This window comes from Erythrolamprus reginae, chromosome 3, assembly GCF_031021105.1.
Source record: "Erythrolamprus reginae isolate rEryReg1 chromosome 3, rEryReg1.hap1, whole genome shotgun sequence".
NCBI lineage: Eukaryota > Metazoa > Chordata > Lepidosauria > Squamata > Dipsadidae > Erythrolamprus > Erythrolamprus reginae.
In genome coordinates, this window is record NC_091952.1 from 110128147 (window position 1) to 110152796 (window position 24650).

Below are 24650 nucleotides of genomic sequence, written 5' to 3' on the forward strand. Positions count from 1 at the left end.
GGTGGCAGGTATGGGTCATGTAGTGCGGGACAAAATTATGAGGGAGGTGCGTGAGGGCCGGGTTTTGGGCCCCTTTTCGGAGCCCCCCCTGCCCTTCTTGCAGGTGTCCCCACTCGGGGTGGTGCCCAAGCGGGCCGCGGGAGAGTTCAGGCTCATACATCACCTGTCATTCCCCCCTGGTGAATCGGTGAACGATCACATTCCCGAGGAGCTATGCTCGGTGCGCTACACACCATTCGAGACGGCTGTCGCGATGGTCCGGGCGTGCGGAGTAGGGGCGCTGATGGGAAAATGTGATATCAAATCTGCCTTTCGGCTTTTGCCTATTCACCCGGGGGATTTCGACCTGTTAGGTTTTCAGTTTGATGGTGGGTTCTTTGTTGATAGGGCCCTGCCAATGGGTTGTTCAGTGTCCTGCTCGCTATTCGAGAAGTTTAGTTCATTTTTGGAGTGGGCACATGTTAAAGGTACAGGCATTGCGTCTGTCGTGCACTATTTGGATGACTTTCTTTTCGCCGGGCCGGCGGGTTCCGACGACTGTCAGCGGGGAATGACAGGTTTCCAGGATTTATGCTTGGATTTAGGCGTACCTTTGGCTCACGAAAAAACCGAGGGGCCTTCGACCAGACTGACATTTTTAGGCATCGAGGTGGACTCCGTTGCGCAAACGTGTAGGCTACCCGATGATAAACTGACGAGACTCAAGGATGCGGTGAGGGTTGCCCGAGCTGCTAAGAAGGTGACTCTTAGGCAGGTTCAGGAGCTGGCTGGCCTGTTAAATTTTGCTTGTCGAGTGATAGCGCCAGGTAGGGCTTTTATGTTTAGACTGTATAGGGCGACGGTTGGCTTGACGAAACCGCACCACAGGATCAGGTTGTCGAAGAGCATTAGGGAGGACCTCGTGGTGTGGCAAGGGTTTCTGGACGGGTACAACGGTGTGTCATTGTGGAGACAGGATATGCTGCTGAAAGCGGACTTTCAGGTGAAGTCCGATGCGGCGGGCACGACCGGTTTTGGTGTGGTATGGCAGGACAAATGGTTTCGAGCTGACTGGCCGCAGGAGTGGCGCGGTGCGGCCGTCTGCAGGGATTTGACGTTTTTGGAGCTATTCCCAATTGTCGTGGCCATCGAGCTGTGGGCCACCAGTTTTGCCGGGAGGACGGTCCACTTTTGGTGTGACAACATGGCGGTTGTACACGTAGTGAACACACTCTCCTCTAGGAATGAACGGGTTATGGGTTTGGTCCGGCATATGGTAGCGAGATGCCTAGCCAATAACATGCTCTTCCGGGCCCACCACGTTCCAGGGGTAAGAAACGGGGTGGCGGATGCACTGTCAAGGGGGCAGTTGGCTAGGTTCCGGCTGCTTGCCCCACAGGCCGAGGAGCACCCGGAAGCAGCCCCACAGCATCTGTGGCTGATTGGAGGGCCGACGTAAGCAAGGCCATGGATTTGTCCATAGCCCCAAGCACCAGGAGATCATACCAGCGGGCAGGTAGGGAATTTTGGGCTTTTCGTCATGATAGGAGATACGATCAGCTTTGGCCTGCCCCGGTGGAACACCTGCTCGAATTCTGTGCGCTTAACCGTCGCCGTGGGTTGTCTGCCCGGACGATTAGGGGAAAGCTTGCTGGCTTGGCCTTCGTAGCCAAGTCACGGGGCTTTTCGGACACCACAGGGGATTTCAGGATTAGGAAGACATTGGAGGGTTGGATTAGGGAGAAAGGTCAGGCCCAGGGTGACAGCAGGCGTCCCCTAAAGCTCGCCCACCTGATGGGGCTTTATGAGCTGTGGGGCCGGCTCTGCCGCTCTGAGTATGAGGCATCACTGTACCACGCGGTTGCGGTGACCTTGTTTTTCGGGGCTTTTCGGGTTAGTGAGGTTCTTGCAGCTTCCCGAGCCGATAGCTCCGGCCAGGCATTTACCACCAGGGATATCAAATTAAGTAGGAGCTCGGTGTCCCTGAGGCTTAGACGGTCCAAGACCGACCAAAGGGGTCGAGGTGTGACGGTCCGACTTTCCCGGGCTAACAACCGGAGGGTGTGCCCAGTGGCGGCTCTGGTGGCGTATTGGGCCCATAGGGGTGAAGAGCCGGGCTTTCTGTTTTGTCATGTGTCCGGCGAACCCCTTACCAGGTACCAATTCTGGGCCGTCACGTCCAAGGCGCTGGCAAGGCTGGGCTTGGACCCCAGACGTTACGGGACTCACTCATTCAGGATAGGTGCAGCGTCGTTGGCAGCAGTCGAAGGTTTCAGCAGGCTGGATATAAAGACAGTGGGCCGCTGGAGATCTGGGGCCTTCCGGACGTACATCCGCCCCTAGGTGAGTGGGGCGGGGGGGGGGGTCTTTCCGGGCCGCCACTTCTGATGCTGCTCTGCTTCCTCCCTTTCTCTAGAACGAATACATGGCAGGCACCGCAGAATCCTGATATGTGGCCACAGCATGGTGTACTGGGCCGAGAGGAGGGCCCGCGAGACGACGCCCGGCACGCAGCTGGAGATGGATCATCGAGTGGTTGTTCAGTGGCTGGGCCGTCATGGCCTACGGTGGCGCGAGGTTCTTCCCCTGTTATTCAACAGTGGGAAAGTGCAAGGAGTGCCGGGCTGTTTGGTTTTGCACGTTGGTGGGAACGATCTGGGATCGATGATAGGTGTCGATCTGCTGTGGCACATTTGGGAGGGTTTGCAAGTGATCTGGGAGCGGTGGCCTGATACGTGTGTGTGGTGGTCCAACATCCTGCCAAGGAGGAGTTGGCGGCAGGCTAGAAGCCCTATGGCAGTGGATAGGGCCAGGAAGAGGGTAAACAGAGCGGTTAAGAAGTGGGTAGTTCAGGCCGGGGGTGGAGTGATAGACCATCCAGACATCAGGGCATCCCTAATAGACTTGTATAGACAGGACGGAGTACACTTGACCGACAGAGGGAACGATAAATTTATAGCGGACCTGCAGAGGTGCCTGCACATCTATGTGCAGGGGGGGGGGGAGCAGGGGGAATAAATTAAAAATTTCACCCCCTGCTGTGGCCGATAGGGGGCGGAAAATAAAGTAAATAGCAACTGGTGATCTCCCTTAGGGGCACCTCTACTGAGGTGAGGGGCGAGCTCCTTCTCGGATTACAGGGCTCGACCGGCTTGGGTTCGGGGAGGGGGTCGCTCCTGTGGCTCGCTTGCTGGTGATTAACATAGACCAGTAGCGAGCCATCCCACACGCCATGGGTGGCGTGGTAACGGTGCAGGGGGCAGGTGTAGTTTACCAAGACCCGCACCCAGTGTTAAGGAGTTTTCGCCCGAGTGTTGCTCTGTTGAATTGGCTTAAAAGTTAATTCCGCCCCCATTTGATTTATGCACCATGCAGGTCATGTGGGGTTAATTGTTTAAATAAGTTAATCGGTTAAAGAAGTTAAGTTGAGTTGTTTGAATAAAAGTGACCCCATTATACCCACACCTTGTGTCCGACTATTACTCCGCCTGCGCCGCAATTCCCACGGCCGACTTACCGGCCGATGGGGTTTGCGGCGATCGGCGGGGCGAGGAGGCCGCCATGTTGGGGGCGGAGCCACGGCACCCACGTGGTAAGGGGTGCCGTGATGACGTGGCGCGGTGCGTGTGCACCGATTGGCCGGGCGAGCCAGGCAGCCCTATATAAGGGGGCTGCCTCATGATGCAGCAGTCTCGCCCGGATCAGCGTGAGGCACCCGCCCACCCTCCCTCTGTTACAGGGTGCATATGATGGGTCGCTCTCTGGGGGCCGAGTAGGAATTTTTTGCAGTCGCAGCAGAATTGGACGAGCTGCGATTGTTTTTTCGCCTACTCCACTCTGTGCGTGGGAGTGTGGTTAGGGGGTGGCCCCACCAACTAGTGCCCCCCCTTAGGGTCACTGGGGGGAGGGGTGGCCGATAGGGGGCGGAAAATAAAGTAAATAGCAACTGGTGATCTCCTTTAGGGGCACCTCTACTGAGGTGAGGGGCGAGCTCCTTCTCGGATTACAGGGCTCGACCGGCTTGGGTTCGGGGAGGGGGTCGCTCCTGTGGCTCGCTTGCTGGTGATTAACATAGACCAGTAGCGAGCCATCCCACACGCCATGGGTGGCGTGGTAACGGTGCAGGGGGCAGGTGTAGTTTACCAAGACCCGCACCCAGTGTTAAGGAGTTTTCGCCCGAGTGTTGCTCTGTTGAATTGGCTTAAAAGTTAATTCCGCCCCCATTTGATTTATGCACCCTGCAGGTCATGTGGGGTTAATTGTTTAAATAAGTTAATCGGTTAAAGAAGTTAAGTTGAGTTGTTTGAATAAAAGTGACCCCATTATACCCACACCTTGTGTCCGACTATTACTCCGCCTGCGCCGCAAATGCAGTTCATTACTTTTGGTAGTGTTTTCTCTGCTTTAGCATTTCCTAATTGGAGGGTGGGGTGTCAGCCTAGATATACAATCTATTTGAGGTCATGAAAACCCAGCAGGAGGGACACATTTTAAATTAGTGCAGGTTTTATGTCTGGAAATAGCACTTATGATTGCCTTGCCTACCTTGAATGATCAAGCTTGTTTGCTTATTTACCATATTTTTGGGAATATAAGATGCATTGGAGCATAAAATGCATCTTAGTTTTGGGAAAGGAAAACAAGGAAAAACAAATCTGCCTCTGTCTCCCAGCAATTTCCCTCCCAGCAAACAGCACAGATGATATACACTGTTTGCTGTGTATTTTTGCGCATCCGGGTCTAATAATAGAAATAGCAAAGAATTGGAGAAATGTATATTGCGGCGCAGTCGGAGTAACAGTCGGACACAAGGTGTGGGTATAAATAGGGTCACTTTTATTAAACCAACTTAATTAACTATTAACCAAATAAACCCCACGTGACCTGCAGGGGTGCATAACTCAAATGGGGGCGGAGTTAACTTTTCAACAACCTCAACTGAGCAACTCTAGGGCGAAAGCACCTTGCCGGATGCAGGGTCAGGTAAACTTACACCTGCCCCCTGCCCCTTGCCATGCCCCCATGGCGTATGGGATGGCTCGCCACTGGTCTCTGATAATCCCCAGGCAGCGAGCCACAGGAGCGACCCCCTCCCCGAACCCAGGCCGGTCGAGCCCTGTAATCCGAGAAGGAAATCGCCCCTCACCTCAGTAGAGGTGCCCCTAAAGGAGATCACACAGTTGCTGCTTACGCCCATTTCTGCCCCCTATCGGCCGTCCCCCCCCCAGTGACCTTGAGGGGGGGAGGGGTACTAGCTGGTGGGTCCACCCCCTAACCACACTCCCATGCACAGAGTGGAGTAGGCGAAAAAACAGCCACCGCTCGGCCATTTTGCTGTGGCTGCAAAAAATTCCTACTCGGCCCCCCGAGGGGCGACCCATCATATGCACCCTGTAACAGAGGGAGGGCGGGCGGGTGTCTCACGCTGCAGGGCAAAAGAGAAACTGTGCCACGAGGCAGCCCCTTTTATAGGGCTGCCTCCTTCTGCCCGGCCAATGGGTGCCCCGCGCACCCCAAGACACGTCACTGTGGCCCCCGGGGATGACGTGGGGGCCGCAGGCACCGCCCACAACATGGCGGCCTCCTTCCCCGGCCACGCTGCAACCCGCGCCGGCGGGTAAGTCGCCAGCGGCATTGCGGCGCAGTCGGAGTAACAGTCGGACACAAGGTGTGGGTATAAATAGGGTCACTTTTATTAAACCAACTTAATTAACTATTAACCAAATAAACCCCACGTGACCTGCAGGGGTGCATAACTCAAATGGGGGCGGAGTTAACTTTCCAACAACCTCAACTGAGCAACTCTAGGGCGAAAGCTCCTTGCCGGGTGCAGGGTCAGGTAAACTTACACCTGCCCCCTGCCCCTTGCCACGCCCCCACGGCGTATGGGATGGCTCACCACTGGTCTCTGATAATCCCCAGGCAGCGAGCCACAGGAGCGACCCCCTCCCCGAACCCAGGCCGGTCGAGCCCTGTAATCCGAGAAGGAAATCGCCCCTCACCTCAGTAGAGGTGCCCCTAAAGGAGATCACACAGTTGCTGCTTACGCCCATTTCCGCCCCCTATCGGCCACAGCAGGGGGTGAAATTATGAATTTATTCCCCCTGCTCCCCCCCTGCACATGAATGTGCAGGCACCTCTGCAGGTCCGCTATGAATTTGTCATTCCCCTTGTCTGTTAAATGTACCCCATCCTGTCTATATAACTCTATCTGGGATGCTCTGATATCGGGGTGGTCTATCACTCCACCCCCCGACTGGAGTACCCATTTCTTAACTGCTCTGTTGACCCTCTTCCTAGCCCCATCTACCGCCTTAGGGTTTACAGCATGCCGCCAGCACCTTTGTGGCAAAATGTTGGACCATAAAACTCGGGTGTCCGGCCACCGCTGCCAAATCACCTGTAAGCCATCCCAAATGTGCCACAACAAATCTACGCCCGTTATTGATCCGAGGTCGTTACCTCCTACGTGTAAAACCAACCATCCCGGCACCCCGTGCACCTTCCCACTGTTGAATAACAGGGGAAGTAAATTAAACCACCGCAAGCCTCGACGGCCCAACCATTGAACAGACACAGGCTGGTCAAACTCCAAATGCGTGCCGGGCGTCGTCTCCTGGGCCCTCCTCTCGGCCCAGTATACCATGCTGTGGCCACAGATCAGGATCCTGTGCGCACCCTGTGTGTTATCTAAAGAAGGGAGGAAACAAAGCAGCGTCAGAAGTGGTGGCGCAGCCGCGCCCTGTCCCGCCCTACTCACCTAAGGGCGGATGTAAGTCTGGAAGGCCGCCGATCGCCATCGGCCCACTGCACAGATGTCCGGCGTGCTGAAACCTTCCTCCGCTGCAAAGGAAGCTGCACCGATCCTAAAAGAGTGAGTCCCGTAACGCTTGGGGTCCAGGCCCAGCCGGGCCAGGGCCTTAGTCGTTACTGCCCAGAACTGGTACCTGGTGAGAGGTTCCCCAGAGGAGTGACAGAAAAGCGGACCGGGTTCCTTGCCCCTAAGGGCCCAGTATGCTGAAATCGCCCGTACGGGGCACACCCTCTTGTTGCTAGTGCGGGAAAGCTTAACCGTAACGCCCCGTCCCTTTTGATCGGTCTTGGAACGTCGCAGCCGTAGGAATACCGAGCCCCACCTAAATCTGATATCTCTTGCAGTCAGGGCCCGGCCCGAGCTGTCGAACCTAGATGCCGCTAAAACCTCACTAATACGAAAAGCTCCGAAGAACAATATAACCGCGGCCGCACAGTAAAGTGCTGCCTCGTACTGAGAGCGGCATAGCCCGTCCCACAAGCCGCACAGCCCCTTTAGGTGAACTAGTTTAAGGGGACACCTCCTGTCACCCCGGGCCGGACCCCTCTCCCTAATCCAGCCCTCCAGTGTTTTCCTAACCCTGAAGTCCCCTGTGGTGTCTGAGAAGCCCCGGGACTTGGCTATAAAAGCCAAGCCTGCGAGTTTGCCCCGTATTGTTCGGGCGGACAACCCCCGATGTCTGCTAAGAGCACAGAACTCGAGTAAGTGCTCTACCGGGGCAGGCCATAGCTGATCGTATCTCCTAAGGTGACGAAAAGCCCAAAATTCCCTACCTGCCCGCTGGTATGACCTCCTGGTGCTTGCTGCTATGGACATGTCCATTGCCCTGTTTACGTCGGCCCTCCAATCAGCCACAGGTGATGGGGGGCTGCCTCCGGGTACTCCTTGGCCTGTGGGGCAAGCAGCCGGAACCTTGTATTGCTGTTGCTGTGAGCCGCCCCGAGTCTGCGGAGAGGGGCGGCATACAAATCTGATTAAACTTAAACTTAAACTTAAACTAGCCAACTGCCCCCTTGATAGTGCGTCAGCCACCCTGTTCCTAATACCCGGGACATGGTGCGCGCGAAAAAGCATGTTATGCTCCAGGCACTTCACCACCATATGTCGAACCAGCCCCATCACCCTCTCGTTTTTGGAGGAAAGTGTGTTGACCACATGTACGACTGCCATGTTATCGCACCAGAAATGTACCATCTTCCCGGCGAAACTATGGGACCAAAGCTCAATTCCCATGACAATTGGGAACAGCTCCAGGAATGTCAAATCCCTGCAAACCGCCGTATCCCGCCAATCGTGTGGCCAGTCCGCCCTAAACCATCTATCCTTCCATATTACTCCAAAACCAGTCGTCCCTGCCGCGTCAGATTTCACCTGCATGTCCCCTCTCAAAAGCATGTCTTGTCTCCAAAAGGAAACCCCATTATATGTGTCTAAGAATTGTTGCCATACCCCTAGATCCTTCCTAACGCTCAAGCGGATCCTGTGGTGCGGCTTACTCAGACCCACTGTCGCCCGGTAAATCTATACATAAATGCCCTACCCGGCGCTACCACTCGACAAGCGAAATTCAACAATCCGGCTAGCTCCTGAACCTGCTTAAGAGTCACCCTTCTGGCGGTTCGAATAACCCTAACCGAGTCCCTAAGCCTAGCCAGCTTGTCCTCAGGTAGCCTACATGTCTGCGCTACCGAATCTACCTCAATGCCTAGGAATGTGAGCCTGGTGGTGGGCCCCTCAGTCTTTTCATGGGCTAGAGGCACGCCCAGGTCACCGCACAATTCCTGAAATCCTGCCATCCCCCGTTGGCATTCGTCAGAGCCAGCCGGCCCTGCGAAAAGAAAGTCATCTAAATAATGGACAACTGACCGAATCCCCGTGCCCTTCACCTGGGCCCACTCTAGGAACGAACTAAACTTCTCGAACAAAGAACATGAAACCGAACAACCCATTGGCAGGGCCCTGTCTACAAAGAAGCCCCCCTCAAACTGAAAACCTAGGAGGTCAAAATCCTCGGGGTGAATCGGTAATAGACGAAAGGCCGACTTAATATCACATTTGCCCATCAGGGCCCCAATTCCACAGTCTCGTACCATTGAGACGGCCTTCTCAAAGGGGGTATAGTGCAGTGAGCACAGCTCCCCAGGGATGTGATCATTTACCGATTCACCCGGAGGGAAAGACAGGTGATGAATGAGCCTGAACTCCCCGGCTGCTCTCTTGGGCACCACTCCCAGGGGGGATACCTGCAAGGAGGGCAGGGGCGGCCCCGAAAAGGGGCCCAGCACCCGGCCCTCCCGCACCTCCTTCAAAATCTTCTCTCGTACCACATACTCCATGCCAACTAAAGACCTCAAATTGTCCGCAAGGCAGGCCCTCCTAGGCCCCTCGTACAGAATCCGAAAGCCCTCTGAAAAACCTGCCATCAAAAACTCGGCCTCTCTCCTTGGTCGATAGCCGATAAGTCTCTCCTGCAACCTTTCCAACCTAACGGGGGTTGGGCCCCTTAGCTTGAGCTCCTCCCGACTGGGGTTTGGAGGGGCCCCCCGTGTCCTTGTTGCCGCCTCCCCCCTGCCTCTGTAGCATGCTGAAGTTGGGTGTCTGCCATTGCACAAAGCGCATGCATGGCGAAAGCGGCAAACTGGCTGTGAACAGGCTCCCCTGGCGCCGTACTCGTAACAGTACGGCGGGATCCGAAAGGACGAACCTGACCCGCTACGCTGTGTAGAGCCTTGTGTCCCTGAACCCACTGCGGGGCGGGGAAGGGTTGCTTCCTTTCCTTGGGTCAGCAGCAGGTGGCCAGTGGGCGTCCGCCCGCTGGCCGGGGTAGCCGCTTGCTGCGTGGCCTGCAGCCACAGATCATTATGCCTCGTGTCCCAAGGCCAGTGCCTATTGTGTGCTGCGAATCTCCGAAACGTCTCATCGTACTGCTTCTATGCCTCCCCCCCAAACTCCTGGTACGCCTTCAAGGTCATATTCATATAAAGTATAAGTTCGTGGGTCTTGTGTACGTCATCTTCCACTACCACTGAATGGTAAGCCAAGAAGGCATACGCCCACGCCAATATTCCCTTATCCATTTTAGTGTCCTTCGGTTCATCGGCCCTTTTCTTGCTATCCTTGTCCTTGTCGGACTTCTCCGGTAACAAAATACTGAAGATATCCACGTAAGCCCCACGCCAAATTTTTCGTTTAAGGGCCTGTGACATATGCATACTCAGCGGGGTGTCAGGGAGGCCAGGGGCAAAAGGGTTATCACTATCACCCCCAAAGGAGTCGGTGGACTCCGTGGTAGTTGACTCAGAGCTGTCCTGCGATGTGTCCCTTCTCTTCCTGCCCCGTTTTGTCACCTCTCGCCTGCGCCGCCTCCCCCAAACCTGGGCTGCCGTGCGCAATCGCCATGTTCTGTGTGCCCTATGTGTAGTGCGTTTGACAGCCTGCAGCCTGCCTCGTGGCCCCCTTGGACGGGACCAGCGATGCTTAGGTACAGGGCACTCACCCCAATGTGAAGAGTCATCATCGGCATCCTCGGAGCAGGAGACTGTCCTGCTTACCCGCTTCCTCTTGCGCTTCTTCTTAGCGCGATGCTCTGCTCGCTCCTTCTGGGACCTCTCCTCCGATTCCGAGGAGCTACGCGTCCCCTCCGCGCTTGTGGCACCTGCAGCCCCTGCCTGTCGGGGCCTTCCCCTCTTCTTTGGCCGCTCATCCAGTTTCTTGAGTAAAGCAGATAGGAGTTGTGAGGAAACAGCAAGAGAATCATCCCCTGCACCCTCCTTCCCAGGAGTCCTCCCTGCAGGGGACCCCTCCTCAGACAAGCTAAGCTCTGAGGCGCTAGGCTCCCCTTCCCCTGTAACCTCAGTCGTCCTTCCATGTGGCCCTCGAGGAGGGGCCCGCCCCTGGTGGCGGCCTCCCGCTCCTGGGGGTGGCCCCCGACGCTTCGCCGCCCTTCCCCTTGTTACTACCGCCCCCCTGGAGCTGCCTTCACGCCCATACCGCTCGGCCTGCCCAGCCCCAGAGGCCTCCATCCATGCCCTCTTAGGGGCCCTCTTGCGTCCCGTATGCCGGGGTTCGTTGGGGGGGGTTCCCTGCTCGCTGGCCCCCTCCCCCGCTCCCCGCCACTGGCTGTTTCCCTTTGCCCTGCTGCCTCGCGCCATCGCCGCCACAACCACCCCCGAGAGACAATCTGGCCCCCAATAGCCTCCAATCCGCTGCTCTCCGCCCTCCGCCGGCCTGCTCAGGCTCCGCTCGCCGGCTGCGCAATCCGCGAACTTCTCCGGCCTCCGGGCCTGTCCCTCGCTGCGCGATGACTCCTCGTGCTGCAGGGCCGTCTCATGCTGCCGGGCAAAAGAGAAACTGCGCCACGAGGCAGCCCCTTTTATAGGGCTGCCTCCTCCTGCCCGGCCAATGGGTGCCCCGCGCACCCCAAGACACGTCACTGCGGCCGCCGGGGATGACGTGGGGGCTGCAGGCACCGCCCCCAACATGGCGGCCTCCTTCCCCAGCCACGCCGCAACCCGCGCCGGCGGGTAAGTCGCCAGCGGCATTCTCTACAATTTAAAAGAAGATACAACAACACCAAGCCTCTTCAGATCAAGCATTTATTTTAAAAAGTTTTTTTCATTTTGTTAAGTTGTCTAGAAAAAATAATAAAGCAGTCTTTAAAAAATATGTCTAATAATTTGAACATTGTATAGGCATTTATAGTTATTGACTTATCTCCTTGCAGCATACAACAAATAGCCAGTTTCAACACAATGTGATTAGCACAGGAAATAAAATTCTGCCTTCCCTCTCCCTGACAGTGATTTGCCTCCATCACTTACGTTTTAACATATGGGTTTGCCTGCAGCTTCAATCAATCAGCTGAGGGTTGAAAGGCATATAATCAGTGGCTTATGCTAATCAGGCTATGGGCTGCTTGCTGCAAGGAGGTAAATTGCTGGGAGGAAGAAACCAAAAGGTGTGGGTACTGGGGGACTACAGCAACCATGTTTTCACCCTCTTTTGCAGGGGTAAAAGGTGCATTTTATAATCCACTTCTATCCCATCACAATCTAGAGACAGTTAGCTGCTTATATATATAAAAACGAAGTATAACAGCCTCATTACAATCAACTGTAAAAATAGTAAAGCAACAGAACAGACTAAGTGGTCTTTATATTAATCTGTTCTCTCTCATCCAGATCTGATGGTTTCCAAACATCAGCAAAGGATATTGAACCCATTTCCCTCACAGCCTAGAGTAGAGGATCACAGTTGCATCTGTTGCTTTGCTGCTTTGTAACAGACTGATTCGAAGGGAAAAGGCCAGAATAGTTCATCATGCAGAGGTCATTCACTTAATAGCTTCTTTTCTGTATGTAGTTCATAGAAGGATTTAAATTTCTTGCAAAATAATCCAGTTTTCAATACAACATTTTAGAATTGCTCTAATGCATAAATACCATCTAAGTATTAATGTTGTATTCTTATTTAGCTTTTACAAACAAAATTAGAAAACAGACTGTATACAGATTCTCCCACCCTCTGAGTTAACAATAATCCTACAAAAGGAGTTTCAGAGAAAATTATTTACACAAACAACTCACTACCACTAATCTAAGACTGATCAGATATCATGATAGTAATGATTGAAGGCACCCAATTTCATTTCTTCAAGGAGGAAGAGGACGTTCCACTCTCTGTAGTCTCACATTCCGCTCACCTCAAAGGGAACAGAACCTGCAGGGCCACCCTTGTATTTTCTATGCCATATGATATGTACTGTCAATTTTAGTTTAAAAAGTTAAAGTGAGAGCATGCTTACAAAAGTTTGTTTTGGGAAAACCAAGTGCATTTAACTGAACCATATTTGTTACTATTTTAGATGTAAGATGTTCTTCTCCCCCTGAAATTCAAAATGGTCAGATTGTTGGTGACATAAAGGAGAAGTATTTCCCCCAAGAGAAGGTGTATTATCAATGCAACACAGGTTATACTTTTCTTGGATTTTCTTTCATTACATGTTTGAAGAAACGTTGGGAACAACAACTACCACGTTGTACAGGTATTTGTACAGATCTTCACTATGTAGAACTGAAGTTAAAATTGGAAATGAAATTGTTTTTATTTCACTGGCTCTTTCATGTTATTTTGAAAGTCCTTTCAAACTTTTTCAATATTATATTATATACCAATATTGTATAAAATGCTATAATTGTAAAATTTAATGTACCAGTTGAATTGTGAAAGTGTAAATGTATAGATGAGATGGTTATGAGTACATAGGAAATAGACGGTAGGTGTGCTTATGCACGGTTCTTCCAGACCTCTTAAGAATGGGGTGAGGTCAATAGTAGATAGTCTAAGGTTAAGAATTTAGGGATTTGGGGAAGAAAGCACAGAGTCAGGCAGTTTATTCCAGGCATTGATCCCTCTGTTGCTTAAGTCCTATTATCTGCAATCGAGTTTGGAGCAGTTTACCTTAAGTTTGTTTCTATTGTGTGCTTGTGTATTGTTGCAGTTGAAGCTGAAGTAGTTACTGATGGATAGGACATTGTAGCAGATAATTTTATGTGCTAAACTTAGGTCAAACATAAGGGGATGTAGTTCTAAATTGTCTAAGCCCAAAATTTCAAGTATGGTGGCATAAGATATTCTGTTGCAAACAGAGGAGTGGGGGACTCTTCTCATGAAATATCTCTGGACATTCTCAATTGTATTAATGTTCGATATGTAATGTAGGTTCCAGACAGATATGCTGTAGTCAAGAATTGGTCTAGCAAATGTTTTGTATGCTCTAGTTAAAAGTACAATATTACCAGAAAAGAAGTTATGCAAGATTAGGTTAACAACTCTTAATGCTTTTTTTTGCAATGTTGTTACATTGAGATCTGGTACTTAGATCATTCGAGATAAGTACTCCAAAGTCTTTAACAGAGTGAGGGTCACTTACTAGGTCATTTCCATCCAGCCTGTATTTTGTGTCTTTTTTTTTTTTTGCCAATGTGTAAGACAGAGCATTTGTTGGTTGAGATTTGTAGTTGCTAACAGTTTGACCATTCTGACACATAGTCAAGGCCTGTTTGAAGGATAGCAGCAATGTTAGTAGTGTTGAATAGTTTTACATAATCAGCTAAGAGAATGCAGTTGCTTTTAATATGCTTGCAAATATGATTTTAATATGATTGTCATTTATGGAAAGTATAAAAAGTGTTGGCCCTAAAACACTGCACCATGGTTAACAGGCACAGGATTTGATATAGCATTTGATATTTTGACTACTGGTTGCCTGTTTGACAGAAACACAGTTATCCATTTGTGCAGGGGGCCAGATTTGCCATGAGATTGCAGTTTTAGAAGTAGTTTGTTTTGCACCACTGAATCAAAGGTTTTACAGAAATCTATGTAAATTGTGCCTATTGCTTTGCCATTTTTTTTCATTCTATCAAAGTACAGTGATACCTTTACTTAACAACTTAATTTGTTCTGTGGCCAGGTTCATAAGTAGAAAAGTTTGTAAGTAGAAGCAATTTTTCCCATAGGAATCAATGTAAAAGCAAATAATGTGTGCAAACCCATTAGGAAAGAAATAAAAGCTTGAAATTTGGGTGGGAGGAGGAGGAAGAAGAAGAGGAAGAGGACAGTTGCTGCCGAAGGAAGAAGGTCAGATGAGGGTAATCAAAACAATCCAAAACTTTAAAGCTTAAAAAAAAAGAGGGACTCTGAGGCGGCTAGGAGGAGCACACACCTTTCATACACCCAACACGAGGCTGTCTCCCATACACTGTGCCAGAGAGAGAAACCCAGACGGGTGAGAGGGGGAAACCTCCCACTCCTTTTACTGAAAGCTGGCTGCTGCTGCTGCTACCTCTTCCTTTCCATGCTGAAGGGCTCCTGTCTTTTCTCACTTGCTCATTTGGTAGCCAGCGCCTTTCCTTAACTGTGGCGCCTTTCCTTAACTGTGGTGACTCCTCGGTTTGGCTGAAGCCAAGTTGATCCAGCCGGGGCGAAGCACCCCCTTTTTCCTTTCTGCACCCAGATGCTCTGAGAGGCAACCTCACGCCGGGTGTATAGAATAGAAGAATAGAATAGAATAGAATAGAATAGAATTTTATTGGCCAAGTATGGGAGGTGGTGCGAGGGAGTCACCACAGCGAAATGGCCTAGTGCTTTCCCCTACTTTCTTTAATTTAAGCCTAAATTTTGCAATGAGAAGCTCATGATCTGAGCCACAGTCAGCTCCTAGTCTTGTTTTTAACTGACTTCTTACTCTTTGGCTATGTTCTCTACAGAGAACATAGTCAATCTGATTTCTGTGTTGACCATCTGGTGATGTCCACGTGTAGAGTATTTCTCGGGTTGTTGGAAAATAGTGTTTGCTATGACCATCATATTCTATTGACAAAATTCTATCAGCCTGTGCCCTTTTTCAATTTGTACTCCAAGGCCAAAATTGCCTGTTATTCTGGTTATCTCTGGCTTCCTATTTTAGCATTCCAATCCCCCATGATAATAAGGACATCATTTTTGGTTCAATTCTATAATGTGCTGTAGGGCTTCACTGAATGGGTCAACATCATCTTCTTCAACACCAGTGGTTGGTGCATAGACTTGGACTACTGTGATATTGAATTGTTTGCCTTGGATTTGAAATGAGATCATTCTGTCATTTTTAGGATTGTATCCCATTATCACTTTTCCTACTTTTTTATTATGAAGTCTATTCCATTTCTTTCTGAGGAATTATTGCCCGCAGTAATATACCTGATGGTCATCTCAATTAAATTACCTCATTCCTGTCCATTTTAGTTCACTGATTCCTAAGATGTTGGTGTTCAGTCTTTTCATCTTTTGTTTGACTACATACAGCTTGCCTTGATTCATGGATCTTACATTACAGGTTCCTATGAAGTATAGGTCTTTACAGCATCAGACTTTCCTTTCACCATCAGATACATCCACAGCTGTGTGTCCTTTCGGCTTTTGCCCAGTTGCTTCACTCTTTCTGATGCTATTAGTACTGGCCCCCTGCTCTTCCCCAATAGCATATTGATTACCTTCCGACCTGTTCCAGCATCATATCTTTTTGCCTTTTGGTACTGTCCATGGGGTTTACATGGCAAAGATACTGGAGTGGATTGCTATTTCCGTCTCCAGTAGATCATGTTTTGTCAGAGCTCTGCTATGACCTGTCCATCTTGGGTGGCCCTGTACAGCATAGTTTATGCTTCATTGAGCTATACAAGCCCCTTTGCCATGGCAAGGCAGTAATCCATGAAGGGGATTTGTCCAGCTATAGGACAATAATATTAATTTTATATCCTGGGCCATCAAAAAATCCTGCACTTCCCTAATTTGGTCACTGTCACATTTTCTAAGTTTTTGAACTTCTCTCCCACATACATTCTGTTCAGCCGGCTTATGACACAAGCCTTCAATTAAAGGGAAATATAGCCAAAGCAGACACACACAAGAGAGAATGCAATTAAAGTTTCTTTATCCAAACAAAAGAGCAGCAAAACTTCCTTTTTAACTTCAAAGGGATTTCTGGTACAAACAAAGCACACTTGAATATAGTAAGATAACGAAGGCAAGAAAGACATCCAGGCAATAAACCAGTAACTGTGAAATTCGTCACAGCTACTGTTTTTCAGACATTGTAAAAATTCACAATGGTTTATATCCCAAAGTCCTGAAATCCAAACAGAGTTCTGAGCACAATCCTGAAACAGCAAGTCATGGTCCAAACAAGTACAATCAGATAATCTTCCACACTGCGAGGCGGCATGCTGCCAATTTAACAGCAGCCCTAATTATTTGAACCCCACCCAAACACAGGTGGACTCAATTATCTTCTGTAATACTTTTGAAGCTGTTCTCTCCTATGCATAGTTCTACGCATGCGTGGGTCTATCATTATTTCCTCATCCGAATCTAACGAAGATAAGGAGGATTGGCTTCTTCCTGGGCTGTCTGCCAAGCCCCCCTCATCCATCCCACTGACACTTCCTTCTTCAGAGGATAATTCACTGGCCAACTCTGTCAGCAGCAAAATAGGCCTGTGACATTTGGATGTTTCCCCCGCATCCACCTCCACAGTCCTTGGAGCAGGAGCTGGGCCAGAGCTAACCACAACACATTCCCAGGAACAATTAATAAACTAACCTCCCTATAGCTTTTAATTCACCCTTTCAATTCCATCCTACACCTATCTTTCCTTTTCCATGCAAGCAATAGCACCTTCTTCCAATTTAAGTTTAAATATCCATATGTAATAAGCTGCACACATTTTCCATTATTTCATAATTCAATTATTTTCCTCCATGGTAGCAAGGCCTAATCAAACACTCTAACCACTTATGAATGAAAGCACATTTTAAAATTTCTCCTGATATAGCATCAAATTTGCCCACTGCTACTTTTCTTCATCATTTACTGCATTTCTGTGACTTTTCCTTTGACTCTAATATCAGTAGCATTGAGTTACATACCTTTCCATTCCATCCTTCAACTATCTCTATTATTTGCATTACAACTTATATAATGGGAATGATGACATGGGTCTCCAGAGCCATGTGGAGGAAATTGTGAAACACTTGATAGGAAAAGTTGCTTCTATCTATTCTCAGTAGAAGGCCAAACATAAAGCAGGTCCATTAGAGATGCCCAGGAAGTGGGCTTACCCAGGTATCTGGGAACAGTTTCATTTTGTTAGATCTAAAGAAGCAGACAAGGTCCTCAAGGCTATCAGTGCAAGTGCTTGCCTATTATATCCCTGGCTGGTGAAAACTTTGTGATGTTGTCCTCCAGGTGGTGATCAATGCATCACTGCAGAAGGGGGCATCCCTGGGACCCTTTAGACATTAGTCTGTTCCCTCCTTAGATGATGTGGATGTCTGAATAGTGGACAACAGGCTTGAATCCTGGTAAGACAATCTTGATATGGTTGTTTGAATCTGGGAATTTAAAATCTTCAGTTCTGGATGGGATTGTATTGACGCAAATAGATCCTGTGTACAACTTGTGGGTCCTCATAGACTCACAATGCCTGCTCAAAGATGCATGTAACATTGCTGTTACATGAGTTGAACTAATTGCTGGTATGCTTCCGGGTCCAATTCAACATTCAGTGATGGGCGCCTACGGGTATGGTCAGGTATGCAGAAACGGTAGAAAATTTTGAATTTGTTTCTTTTTTTCCCCTTCTGGGCTCTGGGTGTGTTTTTAATATTTCAGTAAATGAGGTTGAATGTGTATAATTTTAGAAGAGCTGTGTGTGTGTGTGTGTATGTATGTGTATGTGTACAAACACATAAGGTTTATATAGTAGATAATGTATATTTTTGTGTGCCTGTGTGTGATATGTATGCACACATGTGGCATATATACATAGAATTAAATAATATATTTTGGATGGTCAGTAATAGTAAATTGATAGGGAAATTGTATATCTTTGAGGCGAGGAGAGGCCAGGCAGCCTAACTCTAACCCAAACCCTTGACGTGAGTGACGTCAAGTTGGCCACCTTTAAGCCATTCACATGATCTTTAAGCCACCCCCGGTCATATGATCATCAAGCCACTCCCACCTGGTAACATGGATGACAAGCCACACCCACAAAAGAAGCCATGCCTACAGTGTGGTAGTAACTTTTTTTGCAGCCCTTCACTGAACATGTTGGTTATCACTTTTAAAGCCCTTCATGGCTTTGTCACTCACTCTGACAAAAGAAACATGCTGCAGAACTCCTCGGTCAAGAAAATTTGCTAGCAGGATCTAGTAAACGATCTTTCTCTGCCATGCCTCAACAATCTGGAAAATCTTGCTGCTGGAGATAAGATACACCCTCACTGTCTAGGCATTCTAGATTTGCCTAAAAACCTGAGTCAGTTGACTTGGGTCCATGATGGAGCATTTTACACAGTAAGTGTTTGGAGGACAAAGAAAGAAGATTCCACCACTGTACTGCTTATGTACTGTTTCCTAGTTTTAGTCAACCTCTATTGATTTTTAAATGTTTTTTTCTATTCTTGTTTTTATTGTGTTGAAGCCTCCCATCACTTCAATACTGACATGGATGGCACAACATTCCATACAACTACACAATATATTTGTGTAGATTTTAAACATTTATTAATGGAAAATGGGTAATTCAAATAAGAACACCTTGTGGGGAGATGTCAATTATCCCAAAGCAATTGCTATTCATTTAAATACAGATCTGGCTTTAGGTATTAAAAAAGTAATGGCACTATATTTTCTAAAGTTGAGAGACAGCACTAGGGGCAACAGTAATAATCATTTTGATCAAGCTGCAGGATATTGTTTTTAAAAATAAGAAACAGTATAATTTTGAAATATACCATGTTTTCCCAAAATTAAGGCCCTGTCTTATATTTGTTTGAACCCTGAAATAAGCTCTTGACCTTATTGCCATGCACTCAAAAGCCTGATTGTACTTACTATCAGCGGATGCTTATTTTGGGGAAAACAGAGTAGTTTCTTATGAATATGCTTAAAATGTGTCTCTCTGTGTGAAAACACTTTGAATGTTTGTAATCATGAGCAGCATTGCTGAATGGATTCTGTATGTATTATAGATATTGGTGGGGGATGTGGACGCCCACCTCCCATGGAGAATGGAGACATTATGGAATCACCCAAAGCAACCTATTTACAATCTGAAACTGTAACATATCAGTGCCAAAATTTCTATACAATACAAGGGTCTCAAAGAGTGACTTGTCGAAATGGTCATTGGTCACAAACGCCAACATGTAGAGGTATAAGTAATATCTATAAGTCTTCATAGATTTATTCCTTATAGAGAAATATTGTACCTATGTAGTATGTAGATTTTCTTTTGCTTAGTATTTCACAGGTGAGAATATAGGGCCTTTCCACCACCACCATCATCATCATGCCCTCATCATTTATTTATTTATTACATTTATATTGCGGCTTATTCACCCAAGATACCCATCATCAGTCAATCAGTCAGTCAATCAATCAATCAATCAATCAATCAATCAATCATTCATTCATTGAACAATCAATTAATCAATCAATCAATCAATCAATCATTTCTTGAACAAAAAGTTTAAAAAGCCATGTTTCCCAACAATCCACTAGAGCTCTTTTTGAATAATAGTATTAGTTGAATCTCTAAGGAACTAAAATTATTGGGGGTTTTTTAAAATAGACTAAGTATGGAGGCGGACTCTGTTGATTTAATCACATTTACCCTGTTTAGTCAATGTTGAAAAATAACATATAAGGTGACATTGTAAGAGAGGTTGCCTGAACTTGGTCTTCTAATTCAGATTTTCAATATGAGGAAATTTGGAAGAAGGGGACTAAAATGTTTTTCTTCTTCCTTTTACACATATGACATCAGTCCATTTACATAGATCTGTACAGTGTTCCCTCACTTTTCACGCGGGATGCGTTCTGAGACCGCCCGCGAAAGTCGAATTTCCACTAAGTAGAGATGCAGAAGTAAATACACTATTTTTGGCTATGAACAGTATCACAAGCCTTCCCTTAACACTTTAAAACCCTTAATTGCAATTTTCCATTCCCTTAGCAACCATTCAGATTATTACTCACCATGTTTATTTATTAACGTTTATTAAAAAAAATATTTATTAAAGGCAAACAAAACTTTGGTGATGACATATGCATCATTGGGTGGGAAAAACTGTGGTATAGGGAAAAAACCCACAAAGTATTTTTTAATTAATATTTTTGAAAAACCATGGTATAGACTTTCCGCGAAGTTCGAACCCGCGAAAATCAAGAGAACACTGTAATTGTTATACCCAATTGCAATATAAAATATCTAACCTAAACTTTAATTGCTTTATTAAATGAATTCCTCAGTATAAAGTCTATATGTCATCTGATCTGTGCCCTTTTACAGCCGCTTGTACAGCAAGTGAAGAAGATATGAGCGAACGCAATATAACGCTGAAGTATAGTAGAAGAGAAGGAAAAATATATTCCGAGGATGGAGATAGAGTGCAATTTACATGTAGAGGAGGCTGTAAACCAAATCCAAATAAAGCATTCACAGTTTATTGTGTGGATGGGGAATTTGACTATCCGAATTGTACTCCTGTATGTATATTTTCAGAAAAATACTTTAATTCACCAATATTAACATTTTGTTCCCTTATCTATATCTATTGACCTATATCTATATATATGCATTAAAAAACACTTGAAATATTTAAAAGACCTAGGTCTAACACAGTACTGGGTTCTAAAACCCATTACTACCGGTTCACATGTTTTTGTACACATGCACAACACTTCTGCGCATGTGTACAAGCATTGTGGGCAGAGGACAGAGCTTCCTGCCACCGGCACTACCGGTTCTAAGAACCAGGCTGAATTGGGAGCAACCCATTGCTGGTCTGGCAGCTAAATTTGTGGATGTAATGGATTCTAAAGTAGATTAGATTAGATTAGATTAGATTTATTCAATTTGTATACCGCCTCTCTCCAGAGACTCGGAGCGGCTCACGACATAAAACATGGTACAAATCCAACAATAGAAAGCAATTTAAAACCCTGAGTGTAAAAAACAATCATACATCTCAGACAAACCTTGCGCAAAATGGGAAACGGCACAGGGGAGTCAATTTCCCTATGCCTGACAGCAGAGGTGGGTTTTGAGGAGTTTGCAAAAGGCAAGGAAGGTGGGGGCAATCCTAATCTCTGGGGGGAGTTGATTCCAGAGGGTCGTGGCTGCCACAGAGAAGGCTCTTCCCCTGGGTCCCGACAGACAACATTGTTTCATCGACGGGACCCGGAGAAGGCCAACTCTGTGGGACCTAACTGGTTGCTGGGATTCGTGGTCAAAAGTCAAACCCAAGCCTGATGCAGCCCTCAGTGAAATTAAGATTGACACCCTGGTTTAGAGCAATGGGAGAGAAGCACTATGGGGACAGGTATAATGCTTAAAAATATTGAGAAATGAGGCCAGAATGCTAAATCTGCCAGCACTTCATCTCTTCTGTTCTGTTGATGAATCCTGACAGATGCCAAGACAAAGATCAGAAGATTTCTCTGTGCTGGAGCTGAAATGAGTAAAAACTCAGTGGGCCATTTTCACTCATTTCATTACTTCAGTCAACAAATTTAGTTGCTTCAAAATGAATGGTTCCAAATGAACACTCATACATTTTACTTATTTATTTCATTGCATTGATATTGAAATAGTTACTAAATTAGTAACTGTTGATAATAACAACAGCAAAAACCACTTAGACTTGTAGACAACTCCATAGTGTTTTACAGCTCTCTCTGAACAATTTACACAATCAACACATTGTCCCCAACAATCCTGGACTTCATTTTACCAATCTTGGAAAGATGGAGGGCTGGGTCAACCTTGAGCTTGTCAGGATCAAACTCCTGGCAGAGTAAATGCAAACTAAGAATTACTTACTTTCTACTGAAATCTTTACAGTGCTCACTGATTAAATTTGTTGCACTGAGCCGCTAACCATTTGTTTTAAAAATGCTGATACTGACTTTCAGAATCATGTTGCCCATGTAGATTGATGTATTAAAATGATTGCAGGCTGCTTTCTGCTACAGATCAAATGAATGGATTTTAAAAAATAATTACATAAAATGTACAGATGCAAATTTATTTCTTACTTACTGTTCACATTTTATTTTACAGATCTAAGTTAATGAACAACAGGACATATACAGCACCCTTTAAACCAGAAGATGAATGTCTGAAATCATATATCATTCTCTTAAATATGACCACATGAAGCTGGAATGTATACCATTATAAACGGTGGATCCAAATGTGAAAGTCCACTCTGTAAAAGACATTTTACCAACTGAAATTACTGGGGAAATGATAACATTTAAAAACAAGTTTATAGAACCTCTTTAAGGATGTTCAATTTAAGGATTAAATATTATAATATAACCATATAAATATATTTTTAAAAATGCATCTTGAGTGAGAAATGAAGATTTTTTTTCTGTCTATATATGTAATAATTGTAAACATTTGATTAATCAGAATTCAATCAGCAGCCCATCTTATAGCAATAACAATAGATAATTGAAATTGATGTTTTTACATATAGAGAAGTTAAGTACTTTTACAATTTTATTAAAAATTCATTAATCGTTTTTGCTGCCAAACAATTTGTAGTATGTTTTGTAAACATCCATCTAGTACTTCAATTTACAGTCTAATCCAAGATCCAGGGAGAAACTGGTGCTCCTTATGTTGCTCTGGAAGTCGCCAAATCTATTATGATGGTCGGAATCTTTTGGAGGTTCACCCAGATGAATTTCTATGCTTGTTTTTGTTTTGCTTTGCTTTTGATTGTTTGTTCTTACAATATGAAATTATATAATTATAAGTAATTAAAAATTAAGATAAAGTTTAAAAATTGGCACAGGCCTTCCCAAACTGCATTCCTTCCAAGGCTGTTATTTAACACTGAATGGACTACAATTTGTCATGATATCAATATAGTATCATTCATTGTTCTATACAAAGAGAACCCATTCAAAACAAAGTACATTTTTGGACTACCAAATCCCTTATTTATTTATTTTTATATAAGATTTTTTATTTTTTCTCTACCATAAAGTAAAACAATATATACTTATAAACACAACAATGCTTAAAATCAATCATATACAAACTTTTTTTTCCTCATTACTCCCTCAATGGAGGCTCTAATCTCTCTCCATGTAAAATTTTCTATAAATTTTATACAATATTAGCAATTCTTAAAAATCTAAATTAAAATTTTTCCCTCACCATCTTACTACAAAAGGTTACAGCAATGTAAAGAATAATAAAATCTCTTTTATCTAAATTTTAATCTTATATCATATAGCTAATTAAAAATTCTCTCTCTATATATGTGTCAGCATTCCAAATAGCATCTGAGAAATAAACCAAGTCCCAGTCCAATTCTCTCAATCAGAGCTCGATTTATTAACAGAACCATGTTGGCTATGCCATCGTCATTCCGATTCTGAATAGTTCCCAGAATCCCATCTAGGTTAAGGTTCATCTTACATCCCCCACACCCACAAGTTCATCACGAGAGCCAGTCTGTGTGCAGGGACTTATCAACTTCCTCTTCTCTTCAATTGAGGCAGAACAAAAGGTGACCTTGGCTTGGAGAAAGGAATCTTTGGTTGTGTCTGGTAACTTTCCCCTCTGACTACTCACTACCCCTCCCATCCCCCCTTGTGTTGTGTCAGGCTGAACTCTCTAACTCCACATGAAGATTTCGGCCTGACAGGTAGCCCCCCTTCGCAAAGAACCATCTCCTGGAAAATTAGAATAAACACATAGGGTGTTTAGTATCAGTTAAATCAATGAAGACATTTCAGTTTGGTTGGGTAAGTTTCATGAAACCACTTAATTAATCTATCAGCTTTGACATCCCGGCTCTTAACCCAGGTTGCTTCCGACTGGAGGTACCCTTTCCAATGAATCAGGTACTGCAGTTTGCCTCAGAAAATGCAGGAATCTAATTTCTTTTTCACTTCATAGTGAGTCTCCCGGCATGGGAATGAAATCTTGTCCACTGGTGACCTGGAAAGGAGTTAGTCCCACACTGCTGTGTACAGAGTTGTTGTACGCTACTTCCGCAAAAGGCAGTAGTTCAGCCCAATTGGTTTGTTGGTAACCCACGTAACATCTAAGATACTGTTTCACTAGGGTGTTAGCTCTTTCTGCTGCTCCATTTGTGGAAGGGTGGAATGCATAACTGAGTCCTTAGGTGGAACCAATGGTATGGATGAATTCTCTCCCGAACTTGGCGGTGAATTGGACCCCTCGATCTGATATAATCCTAATGGCAACTCCATGCAATCT

The 24650-nt window shown here is 46.4% G+C and overlaps 2 long non-coding RNA genes across 2 annotated transcripts in view; one reads left to right on the plus strand and one right to left on the minus strand.

Annotated features, from left to right (window-relative positions):
* Nucleotides 1-24650, minus strand: part of LOC139164357 (uncharacterized) — a 283996-nt gene that overhangs the window by 3906 nt on the left and 255440 nt on the right. The window lies entirely within an intron of this gene.
* On the plus strand, nt 12660-23202 carry LOC139164356 (uncharacterized). The gene is made up of 4 exons (XR_011558609.1): nt 12660-12836; nt 19372-19554; nt 20694-20890; nt 22467-23202. It is a non-coding gene; the product is annotated as an uncharacterized lncRNA (long non-coding RNA).